Source organism: Gorilla gorilla, chromosome 4 (genome assembly GCF_029281585.2).
Source record: "Gorilla gorilla gorilla isolate KB3781 chromosome 4, NHGRI_mGorGor1-v2.1_pri, whole genome shotgun sequence".
Classification (NCBI taxonomy): domain Eukaryota; kingdom Metazoa; phylum Chordata; class Mammalia; order Primates; family Hominidae; genus Gorilla; species Gorilla gorilla.
The window spans coordinates 150,160,619-150,173,905 of NC_073228.2; positions in this window are offsets into that span (position 1 = coordinate 150,160,619).

A 13,287-nucleotide genomic window follows, 5' to 3' on the forward strand; every position below is an offset into this window, starting at 1 on the left:
TTTTAAAAAGTATATTCTCAGTGAATAAAACTGATGTTCATGTCATTGTTCTGTTTGGGGAGTTGATTTTTTTTTACATGTTCAGATTTCTTAGATCATTCCAAATCTTTGTGGATTTCTAATTTTTGCTATTTGGAGAACTTCAAAATGTTTATTGACTTGTAGTTGTTACGGTAATAGTTATCTGAAAAAAGAAAAGGATGTAAGCGGCCTTGAAGAAGAGGGGACTTTTTATTCTTTGACAGCCCATGAGAAAACTAGCCATGTTCTAAGAGATTCAATGAAAAAGTTTTTTATTCTTGACAAATTTTGTAGCATTAGGGAATATTTCCAATATGAAAATTGTATCAGGGAAATTGCTGAGACAAAAGAGAATGATTATAACATCCTGGCCACACAGCACATGTTTTAAGAAAGGTATTTCACCCTAAAAATAAAATCGGATTATGTCGTGTGCTTTTTTTTCCTCTGTGAAGATTCCAGAAGTATGTCGTGTGTTTTTTAAAAATTTTACTGTGATCGAATACTAAAAAAAAAATGCATGTTATTAAAGAGTTTTTCAGCATATTTTGCTTTGAAATGTTAAATATAGGGAAGGAAGAATTTTGTATTTTATACGTAGAAACAATTTCTTAGAATTATAACTTTATTTTTTGAAAATTTTCTACCAATAACTTTAAAGCACTTTTCTCCCTGATTTATTTAAATCCTAATAAATTATACATTTCTGCACTTTAGCCATTCATGTGGAAATTATTTGGAGTCATCTCAATAGAATGGTGCTGTGTGGTCTCCCAAGGCCCCCAAGAATGTCAAAGAAGTTTCATCTACTCTTTGTTTTAAATTTTCAAGTGAATATTATTGATAAATTAGATGAAGCTGAAGAAAAGTCTAGAGATTGAAGTAAATTACTAAAATCTACTTAAGAGTGAGGACTTACATAAGAACTCTTTATGGAAAGCTGTACTGAGATCCTAGTATTTTTGGAAAGCTATTTGTGAGTTATAGACACCTGTCAATTTCTCAGAAATGATCTTATCTGGAAAAAGAAAAGTAGAACCTAACTGGTACATTCAGACGTGTTCAGAGAACTTTCAATATTGTAAAAACAACATAGCATATTTTGCCTCTTCTGTTTTACAACCATGGAGGATTGCCTTTTTATTCATTTTGAGGTTTTGATTATCATCACTGGCAGTTTTATGCTTCATAGACTTAGGGTAGCAGAAGTGGTAACAGTAGATGGCTTCACTTGTCTTTCTTTCAGCATGGCCTGCATGAATCAGAATCCAAAGAAAACCAGCACACTTAAAATAGAAAAATTGCACTTTGGGAGGCTGAGGCAGGAGGATCACTTGAGCCCAGGAGTTTTGAGACCAGCCTGTGCAACATGGTGGAACCCCATCTCTGCTAGAAATACAAAAATTAGCTGGGTGTGGTGGCGGGCATCTGTAATCCCAGCTACTTGGGAGGCTGAGGCAGGAGAATCACTTGAACCCAGGAGGCGGAGGTTGCAGTGAGCCAAGATCGTGACACTGCACTCCAGCCTGAGGGACTGAGCGAGACTCCATCTCAAAAAAAGAAAAAAAAAAAAAAAAAAGGAAAGAAAAGAAAGAAAAAAAAAGAAAAAGAGGAAAGGAAGGAAGGAAAGAGAGAGTACAATGAATTTTGATTGGTCAGGTCATCCTTTACCATTCTTGCCCAGAAACATGGATTTTTGTATGTGTGTGTGCCATAAATAAGAAATTAAGAAAACAGATGAGACGGTAAAATATTCCGCACACAGAAGCACTTTAATGACTGTCGAGTAAACGACTTAAATGAAGAACCAGGAGAGAGAACGAAGAACAACCTATCTCTCTGCCTTTTATTTGGTTTTCATTTCATTTCACCACAACTTTAATGGTGCTAAGAAGAAATTGTTGAAAATTTAGAAAAGGAATTGTGGAAGTTACTACATCACAATATACTTGCTTTAAAAAAAAAATAAAATTAAGCCTTGGTTTCTTTAAGCATGGTTTCATTTTCATTCAGTGCTTTTTTTTTTTTCTCCATGCAGTACTTTTATGTCCGCACTCTTTTTTGTTTGTTTTTTGAGGGAGTCTCGCCCTGTTTCCCAGGCTGGAGTGCAGTGGCACAGTCTTGGCTCACTGCAACCTCTGCCTCCCGAGTTCAAGTGATTCTTGTGCCTCAGCCACCCAGCAGCAGGATTACAGGTTTGTGCTACCATACTCGGCTAATTTTTTTTATTTTTTGTAGAGACGGGGTGTCACCATGTTGGCCAGGCTGGTCTCGAAATCCTGACCTCAAGTGATCCACCCGCTTCGGCCTCCCAAAGTGTTGGGATTACAGGTGTAAGCCACCCCGCGCAGCCAATGTCGGTATTCTTGATCTGAGGGATGGCAAGCAGAACTCAGGGCCCGCAGAGCTGATGCAGGTAGCTCATCTCCCACACCTTGGGCATTTCTCAGCCATAAAATGGTCCGTAGAGCCTTATGATCAAAATAAGATTGTTTACCATGTCATTGCTCATTATGTGACTCACTGTGCTGTTTCTTAAACATTATTAAGTTTCTTAAACATTATTGTTTAACTCTGAGGTATACTATTATTTTTCCTTTTTTGTGCAAGAGGAAACTCGGGCATAGAGCAGTTGTGTCACCGATAGTCTCAAAGCAAAGCCAACAATTAAAACCACGTGATGTCTGACATCAAAGTGGGGCTTTTAACCATTGCTTGATACTGTGCTCACATCTCAATTCTTGCTACTTGTGTGAGCTGTGAGTAGGGATTAGTCTTTTTTGTTTTGTTTGTCTTTTTTTTTCGTTTCTTTGGAGACAAGGTCTGTCTCTGTCATCCAAGCTGCCTGGTGGGAGTGCAGTGGTGCTATCACGGCTCATTGTAGCCTCAACTTCCTTGCTCAACTGATCCTCCTACCTCAGCCTCCCAAAGCACTAGGATTACAGGTGTAGTCACTGCACCTGACCTTCTTAGTCTTTAGAAGACTCAGTTTACTCATATGAAATGAACATTATAATATTAGTACCCATTTAATGTTCACAGGGTTGCAATGAACATTAAATGGGAGTTCACTGAAGGTATTTTGTGAAACGTACATCACTATTAGCAGATCTAAGCTTCATCAGATTGTCTCGAATTATTTTCAACTGCAATTGAATTTTCTACCTTGGTTATTAAATCTTGTGGGATCACCTAAATAAATGTGTAAGCAATGTTGAAGAAAAGAGAAAGGTATACTGCATACCTGAGTTGGCACCTCTATATTTCTATAGTACTGTACACCATGATAATCAACTAGATAAAGACAGCCGTAGGTAACGACATTTTCTAATCCTTAGCAGTTGTAAGTACACATTGCATGTAGTCATGAGTTGCCTCAAATACAGCATGTTTTAACAGTCTTACAAATCACTTCCCAAGATGGTAGAAGGGGCTCACTTTCCAGACAAGAATCCTTTCTTGGCCGAGCGTGGTGGCTCACACCTGTAATCCCAGTACTTTGGAAGGCCAAGGCGGGTGGATCGCGAGGTCAGGAGATCGAAACCATCCTGGCTAACACGGCGAAACCCCGTCTCTACTAAAAAAAAATACAAAAAAATTAGCCGGGCATGGTGGTGGGCGCCTGTAGTCCCAGCTACTCAGGAGGCTAAAGCAGGAGAATGGCATGAACCGGGGAGGTGGAGCTTGTAGTGAGCCAAGATCATGCCACTGCACTCCAGCCTGGGCGACAGAGCGAGACTCCGCCTCAAAAAAAAGAAAAAAAAAGAATCCCTTCTTACCAGTTTTCCTTATATCACATAAAAGCATAAACACTTCCGTAGTCTTGAGCTCTTTGTTCTGGGTGTTTATTTAAGAGAGTCACTTCAGAATCACCCTTACTGGCTGTTCTCTTGTCTGTTATATGATCTGCTCCAGCCCAGTAAATCCTTTAGTGTGAATCCCTTAGTTATAGAAAATGAGATCTTTCCTTTCCTTAACTATTCTGTGGCTGGGCACGTGGCTCATGCCTGTAATCCCAGCATTTTGGGAGGCCGAAGTGGTGGGATGGCTTGAAGTCAGGAGTTCGAGACCAGCCTGGCCAACGTGATGAATCCCTGTCTCTACTAAAAATACAAAAATTAGCCTGGCATGGCTGCTCATGTCTGTAATCCCAGCAACTCAGGAGGCTGAGGCAGGAGAATTGCTTGAACCCAGGAGGCAGAGATTGCAGTGAGCCAAGCTCACGCCACTGCACTCCAGTCTGGGAGACAGAAAGAAAAAAGAAAAAAATCTGTAAAGCGTGTATACTTGTGTAAAAAAGCTGGCCAATGAATTCTGCTATAGAGTGTGGCCAAAGGAAAACAATTCAAATAGAAAATTGGATGAAACTATTTTGTGTATAGAATAGATTTGTTTGGGGGACACTAGAATAGCTATTGAATAGATATATCATTAGTACAAAGTATGTGAAATAACTTCACAAGTCATTCATGAATTTTGTGTTTCTGGATAAAAGGCAGAAAAAAATTTAAAAGGAAGCTGTCATTTTCTTCATCTCGTAACTTTTATAAAATTATCATTCAAATGATACACACTGAAAATAATCATTATTAAAACTATTTAACATTTCTTTTTTTAGTGAGTTCTATTATAACCATTTAAGCAAATGTATTGATTTATTGAACATCCTGGAAGATAAAAATGTTTTAAACACGCAAATGGAAAATAGACACACTTTTTGTTTGGAAATGATGAATCTGTGCTTGTTTCCCCTCCTCACTCCTAACATGCCACACTATTAAAGTGACCAGAGGGAGACTTTACTTACTTTTTTTTTTATTAGATTGGTATTTTTTCCCTTTTAAAAATTTCAATAGCTTTTGGGGTACACTTGGTTTTTGTTACATGGATGAATTCTATAGTAGTGAATTGTGAAATTTAAGTGCACCAATCACCTGAGTAGTGTACGTTGTACCTAATGCACAGTTTTTTTATCCCTACACCCTTATCATCCTCCCCCTTCTGTGTCTCTAAAGTCCATTATATCACTCTGTATGCCTTTGCGTACTCATAGCTTAGCTCCCACTTATAAGTGAGCACATAAGGTTTTTAGGTTTCCACTCCTGTGTTACTTCATTTAGAATAATGGCCTCCAGCTCCATCCAAGTTGCTGCAAAAGACATTATTTCATTCCTTTTCATGGCTGAATAGTATTCCATGGTGTATATATGGCACATTTTCTTTATCGGCTCTTTAGTCAGTGGGTGCTTAGATTGGTTCCATATCTTTGCAATTGCAAATTGTGCTGCTATAAACATACATGGCGCAAGTGTCTTTTTCATATAAATGACCTCTTTTCCTTGGGATACCCAGCAGTGGGATTGCTGGATCAACTGGTAGATCCACTTTTTAGCTCTTTAAAGATCTACTTTTAGTTCTTTAAAGAATCTTCATACTGTTTTCCATCAAGGTTGTAGTAATTTACATTCCTACTAGCATTGTATAAGCATTCCCTTTTCCCTACATCCACGCCAACATCTATTGTTTTTTTAACTTTTTAATCATGGCTATTCTTGCAGGAGTAAGGTGGTATGGTATCTCACTGTGGTTTTAATTTGCAGTTCCCTAATGATTAGTGATGTTAAGCATTTTTTTCATATGTGTGTTGGGCATTCGTACATCTTCTTTTGAGAAACGTCTATTCATATCCTTTGCTCACTTTAAGAAATTGTTATTATTTTTATACATTTATTTTAAATTATTAAATAAAGTAGAGTTGGGGTTTCACCATGTTGGCCAGGCTGGTCTCAAACTCCTTGGCAGCAAGTGATCTGCCCATCTAAGCCACCCAAAGCGCTACGATTACAGGCGTGAGCCACCACGCCTGGCCACCTTTGCCCACTTTTTTGTTTGTTTGTTTTTGAGATGGAATCTTGCTCTGTCTCCTGGGCTGGAGTGCAGTGGCATGATCTCAGCTCACTGCAACCTCCACCTCCCAGGTTCAAGCTATTCTCCTGCCTCAGCCTCCCAAGTAGCTGGGATTACAGGTGCCACGCCACCACACCCAGCTAATTTTTTATATTTTTGGTAGAGATGGGGTTTCACCATATTGGCCAGGCTGGTCTTGAACTCCTGACTTCAAGTGATCTGCCCGCCTTCGCCTCCCAAAGTGCTGGGATTACAGGTGTGAGCCACCGTGCCCAGCCCTTTGCCCACTTTTTAGTCGGATTATTTATGGTTTCTTTTGGTGATTTTTTTTTGAGTTCCTTGTAGATTCTAGATACTAATCCTTCGTTGGATACATAGTTTGCAAATATTTTCTCAGAGAAAGACTTTTCTATGAGGCTGTTTTTATATCTCAATTTTATACTTCCTTAGGATATCACCTCTCTATTCATAACCTTTTTTAAAAAAAATCCCATTCCCTATAGCAAAGGATACCCCTTTAAGAAGAAGGGAGGCCGTAGCCACATAGATTTCCTCCAGGATAGTCAGGGGCCCTATGCTTAATTCACAGGGAGTCCCTCTGCTTCATTTTCTGCTTTATTCTTCTTTCTTGTTGCTGGAGTGATTAACTTAATGTGACTACCCAGAAGCCAGAGGCAAAGTTGTTCTTCAAATTTCAAATCAAAACAGGATAGCAGGTGTGAAATTTTTAGTAATGGCTTTATCTAGACTAGATCTGGAATATTAGGGGAGGGGACTTTTTAATATTACCTGTGGATTCCATTCTAACACTCCACTGTCACCCCAAAGGGTAAGCACCTGCAGGAAAAAGTAAGCCTATGTTATAGCCAACAGAACACTTTTTTCAGGCAACAAATGTAAGGATTATGTAATCTTTCAAACTTTTACATTGTTCTAGCACTTCCTACTAGAGAATACAAAGATTACAAAGTTGCATTACAAAGTTATTGTAAATAAGATTACAAAGTGCATGAGAGACTGGGACTTTGAGGTGGGTAAAGATAATTTGCTATTGCTACTTCATGAATTGGTAGTAATACTAAAAAGCAACTCACACAATTTTTGAAGAACTTTACCACCTACCGCATTATGTCGGGAATAAATGAGTGTCATCTGCACATTTGTTTCAAGAGGATAATAAATTATATGATAAACACAGAGGAAACATCCTTGCTATTTCTCCCCATACATGTTGAATTTGCATAAGCTTAGTGCTCAGGTTTTTATGAAAATTAACTCCTTTTTCCCAACAGAGGCTGGCAACACTGGGAAGAAGAGAAATTCTAAAATAGCTGCTTAATTTTCTTCCTTCTCCCACTACCTGGTTTATTTGTTATTTAAATACTCTATAGACACTTTAGTAATAGGTGCAGTTCTGGATGTTGCTTTTTAAAGGTGATAGTATCTGTTCTAGAGTAAAAATACCTGAGAGGAAATTTGTGATAAGTGAAAGAGTGGTCTGGAAATCATAATTGTGAATATGTGCATAGGCACCTTAGAAAGTTTTGCTACCATGTGGCACAAGACACATAAGTATCACCAGTTTTGGTAGTCATCAAAACATATATCACTCCCCCATGTTTTTTTCATTTTTGTGGTTTATAAAGAGTCTGTGTTTCTATTTCAGATTAATTGCATTCTGCTCTGTGAGAGCTTACACATTTTTACGGACAATACAGCAAATAAGCATGTGCTGCAGATCAGGAATATGTGGAGAGGGAAATAGAAACATGGCCAGTGTGGGTAGAAAGACCTAAACGTTGCCATACAGCTGAGCAGCTCTTAGAATTCAGTTGGTCTGTGACCAAAAAACAGCGCCTGTTACATGGCTCATAGGTTTTGTTGTTTAATAAAACACAGAAGTGACACAGAAAGCTTTGGCTGCATGTGGGTTTTGTTTGGTCAGTACAACTAATGGCATGTGGGCTTTGCCCAGCTCTGTGTATTTTCCCCACATTTGGATGAATGAGGTAATGTGCTACTTCCAGGGAGCTTGGTTTTTGGTCATAGGCTGTCTTCTCTTTGTGGTATTTCTATTTTAATTTCACATCCTACCAGCTGCTTCTGGGATCATTGATGCTAAAGGGGTATGTTCATGGGGGTGGCTGGAAAAGAGGGAGGATGATATCAAAGGAATCTACTGTTCTTGTGTTGTTTCATGTCTTTATTTCCTCTACAACCTCCTGTAAGTCCAAGGCTGAGGCCATCCCAGTTGAGCAGGCAGAGAGGAAAAGGCATGCGGGCATTAGGGAGAGGTCGACTGTGGGATGAAGGAGGACCTGTGCCAGCGAGGGGTTCTAGCTTGAAAGGTGAGACAGTCATTCTGGCTCATAGGAGAACATGCCATTGGCCCGCTGGAGACTAGAGCAGGGTCTTGCTGTACCCCACTTGATATGTACTGCATGATCATGTGAGCAATACATGGTCATGATGAGCTAAAAATAGCCCCCCACCCCTGACTTTTTTCTGGTAAGCAAATGAATATTTCAACCACCTTTTTTAATGGACTAACAGTGGCACTCACTCCCTAGACTGCTGTAGAGATTAAACAGGATGCCAGTTTATGCACAGCAATAGAACTGCCTCTTCTCTCCATGCAAGAAAGCATTAGAGAATGCAAGTGAGGGAGAGAGACTTCATTAGAAGGGATAACCTCAAATCCACCCTAATTTATGACAGCGGATCTTTCATAAACGACACTCTTTAGGTCAAATGTGCAGTGACCCAAGATGTTAAGAATCACTGCCTTTGAACAGTAGCTTATGAAATGTGGGGAAAATACACAGGGCTGGGCAAAGCCCACATGCCATTAGTTGTACTAACAAAACAAAACCCACATACAGCCAAAGCTTTCTGTGTCACTTCTGTGTTTTATTAAACAACAAAACCTATCATCTGGTCTCAAACTCCTGATCTTGAGTGATCTGCCCACCTGGTCATCCCAAAGTGCTGGGATTACAGGCATGAGCCACTGCGCCTGGACAATAAATATATTATTAAATATATATATATTAAACTTCCCCAAGTGATTCTGGCATGCAGAATGGGAAGTATTTCTAGAATCACTGATGTCATATACTGATGACAGCAGGCAGGACATAGGTGACCTTTCCAAAGAAGTGCAAAGACACACCTCCCGTGACAATTTGGATAAAAGATCTGAGTGATAAAAGTGCCATTGAAAGGATCTAATCCCCAGTCTCCAGCATGGGTTGGAGGCAGAACACTGGAAAAAGGACCAAATTTTCAAGCCGTGTCTCCTGTGGCCCCTGTACTGATCACCACATTGATACCAACTGTCCTTCAAATCTCCCTTGGACTATGAAGGGAATTGTATTCTATTCAAAGGACTGTGAGAAACAACATCATGACTAGGAATATGAGTTAGGAGGCAACCTAGAGCCTGTCACTATCATTCCATCGTGAAAGCTGCAGCTATACAAAATGTGAATTCTAGGAAACATACCCAGTATTGTCATTCTCATACATTGACGATAATAAGGCCATCTTGATAATAATAATAACTCACAAAAACTGAGCACTTCTTTTGGACTGTCCTAAGAACCCATTTTATAACCTTTTGGGGTGGGTACTCCTATTATTCCATTTCGCCAGTGAGGAAGTTAAGATACTGAGAGGTTAACTTACCCAAGTTACAAAGCTAGTAAATGGTAGAGCTAAAATTTACGTTTAGATGATCTGGTTTCAGAAATGGCTCCACTTTAACTACTACTCCATACTGCAGATCACAGAACCATAAGGGGTGCTGTGATAACACCATCTTTGCAACTCCATAAAGGGACCAACAGATTTAATTCTGACCAAATTTGTATGGAGGCAAAAATAAAGATTAGAATAATTTTGCATTTGTAAATGATGACTTTAAAATTTACAACCTTACCATTCATTTAACATCCATAAAAGATGCTGCTTTTAGAATGTTTATGGAAATTGGACAGCTTTCTAAATGCTGTTTTAAAAAGTAGGATTCTTTTCATTTTCTAGCATTAGTTTTAGTCCCTATAAATTCAACTCCTACTATTATTGCTTACTATAGTATTTAAATACTAGAAATCATGAACAGAACTCACTCTGACAATTTTACTATGCCTTGCACTTTAAACAAATATTGTCTTAGGAGCAGTGATGCATTCACTGTTATTTCCTGTCATCGCCATACATATCCATATTTTTTCTATTTGTATCTCTTTTATACTCATTCTATTCTTCAAGATTGTCTTTATGAAGATACATCTGTTTAGCTTTGGTGATTAGCAGAAACATTAGCAGACCTACTGTTTCAGAGCATAAATAATTAATGGATGTTCCTCATTAATTTCTTCTGAGACTGACTCTTGTTAGACTACAGTTAGATATATTTCTTGAATTAAGATCAGATATAAGGAGCACAGACTCTCCACCTATTTTGAAAATAGGCCATTTACTTTTGAGGGAAAATTATGACATCCGAATCCATCAGTGGCAATAAAAGAAAACCTGTTTTAATGAGATGCAACACATGTCTTTTGTTTGTGAAGGGCCTTACATCACAAGGTGTCCATTCTATGATTTGTTTCTCTAATTCTCTACACAAACCTGCCTTTTAATCAAACAGATTCAAAACACCAGGATCCTGCCTATTCCTGCACCTGACCTCCTTCCTCGCTTCGCTTTGTAAAACAGCCCCATTTCATTGCCTGCTGGGGGTCCCCTCTGAGTTGATACACATACAGTGGAACCTTTGCCCTGGTTTAATTTTTAGTTTCCACCCTTAATATTTATTAATATTATTCTTGTAAAACATCCCTTTTAAATAATCTGTTCACAATTAATGGACAGGCTATAAAAATATAGGTTCTGAGGCAAATAGCCCAGTGAAATACTTCGCTTGAAGGCTTTAGCCTAATTCATTGTTAGGTTTTCTTCCAAGAAAAAAATCAAATGCACATCAGTGTTTGTTTGGTTCTGACACATAGAGTAGGTAAAACTTACCTGCCAAATGTCAACAGAATGTCTTCTTGGTCTTCCCAGAGATCTCAAGAAAATTGTTCAGCCTAGCTCTAAACTGGACTATACTTCACCCAAACAAAGGCAAATTGTGGATGGTTTAAAAACAAAACAACAAACTAAACTGTAGAATAAGTGTATTATACAGAAGTGGGTGCCTCAAAGGTAGTGCTAAAGTGTCATATCTCCCAAATGTCTGTGCTAAAACTCTGAGTAATGGCAACCATTGCAGAAAAGAGAAGCTGTATTTCCTAGAAGTTTTCTTGGGCATACTGGCTCCTGAGGATTTATCCCAAGGTAATAATGCCAGGTATTAATGATAAATGTCTGTGTCGTCCTGAAGGGCCAGCAATAGCAAATTGATTAAATAAATTACAGGAGAGCAATATGATTGAATAGACCCCACCAATTATAAATAATATTGCCATAATAAAAATAGCTAACTTTTTTGAGGACTTGTCAGGCATAGTGCTAAGTGTTAAATAATGATTTTAAAGAATGTTTTTTAAAAAGTCTCATTTAGTTTTACAATGATCGTTAAGGTACGTATTATTATGCCCATTTTACAAAGAAGAAAAACAGAAGCATGGAGAGGTTAAGTAATTTGTCCAGGATCACATAGTAAAGAAATGGCAGAACTGAGCTATGAATCCAGGTAACAGAAAAATTTAAAAATGGTCTGAATGGATTGTTAAAGGAGAAAAGGACACTATAAAACTGATTATCCAGTAAACTTGCATTTTAATTTTGAAAAAGGTAGGTTTTTTTTTTACTAGTGATTATGTCATCTTTCTATTTTTAAAATTAAAAAAATAATTTTATATTTGAGACAAAATTGGGTTGTATTTGATATAAAACATTTTGGCTATTTATAGGTCTACACTATGATGTCTACTTGGTGTCTACTTAATGACAACAAGATGACATTCCTTCCCTTGAGATTGCTGTCTAAATTCAATAAAGAGCAGGTAGCTTATTAAAACAAAAAAAAGTCTAGAAAAAAATATAAAGCCCTAGTTTGCTGTTACGTTTGTTTTGACTGTAATTTAGAACTGATGCATAAAGAAAAAACTAGGCAATGACTCCCAGATGGCTAACCAACTGCAATGTACCCTGCAGATTGTGGCGGAGAGCCTGCCCGGCAAGAGTTAGATGAAGGTATACAACAGGAAAAGTGTACACTAGTGCACTCACAACTCAATCCCAGTATTGGTTTCTTTAATAAATGGAGCCATTAAGTTGTATTGAAGTGAATATACATTATTAGTATCGCTTACCATGTTTATGATCCACTCCATATCAAAGTGACATAAAAAGCAGAGTTAGTACCAATTAATATCCAATTGCTCATCAAACTTTAATTTGTATTTGCTTTCCCCTGGTTGATACATCTTTTATAACTGAAAGGCTCCATCTCTTTATAACATATGCTATCATTCAAGGCCACTTGTTTTAATCACTCTGCAAACCAGCGTGAAATTGTCTAATAATTCACCCAGGTTTTGTCACAAGTGCCTGAAGTTACAGCAGTCTTTTAAAAGGAGCAGCAGTCTTGCTCAGAATGTTTGAAATTATTAGAACAGCAGATCAGATCCTTGGCTAGAAAGCAATCTTTTTTTTTTTTTTTTTTTTGAGATGGAGTCTCACTCTGTAGCCCAGGCTGGAGTGCAGTGGCATGATCTCGGCTCACTGCAGCCTCTGCCTCCCGGATTCAACTGATTCTTCTGCCTCAGCCTCCCAGGTAGCTAGGGCTACAGGTGAATGCCACCACACCCAGCTGATTTTTGTAGTTTTTTTAGTAGAGACAGGGTTTCACCATGTTGGCCAGGCTGGTCTCAAACTCCTGACCTCAAGATATCCACCGGCCTTGACCTCCCAAAGTGCTGGGATTATAGGTGTGAGCCACCGCACCTGGCCAAAAGTAATCTTGTCTGATTGATTAATCAGATGATGATTTTTCGGAGGCATGAGGTTTAATTGTTTTTACACTGATTGGTTTGGATTTTGGTAGCACAGTTGCAGAATAGAATTAATAGTAGGTTTTGGAGGAAGGTTGCAGTTGAGAAGTGTCACCTGTCAGCTTGGCTGAGCAACAGCAATTTTCAGTGGTTACTCATCCACAGCCAGTGCTAATTTGGATTGGACATACGGTGAAACAAACAAACACAAGCACTGATATCCTTCATGTTACCCTTTAACAGGCCTTCTGCAGATAGTGAATTCAGAATCACTCAAGAGTCTTTATTTAGTCTGGCTGTTGCAAAGGCTTGAGGGTTATCCAGGGCATCAGATGGAATTCTCAGCACACAGTGG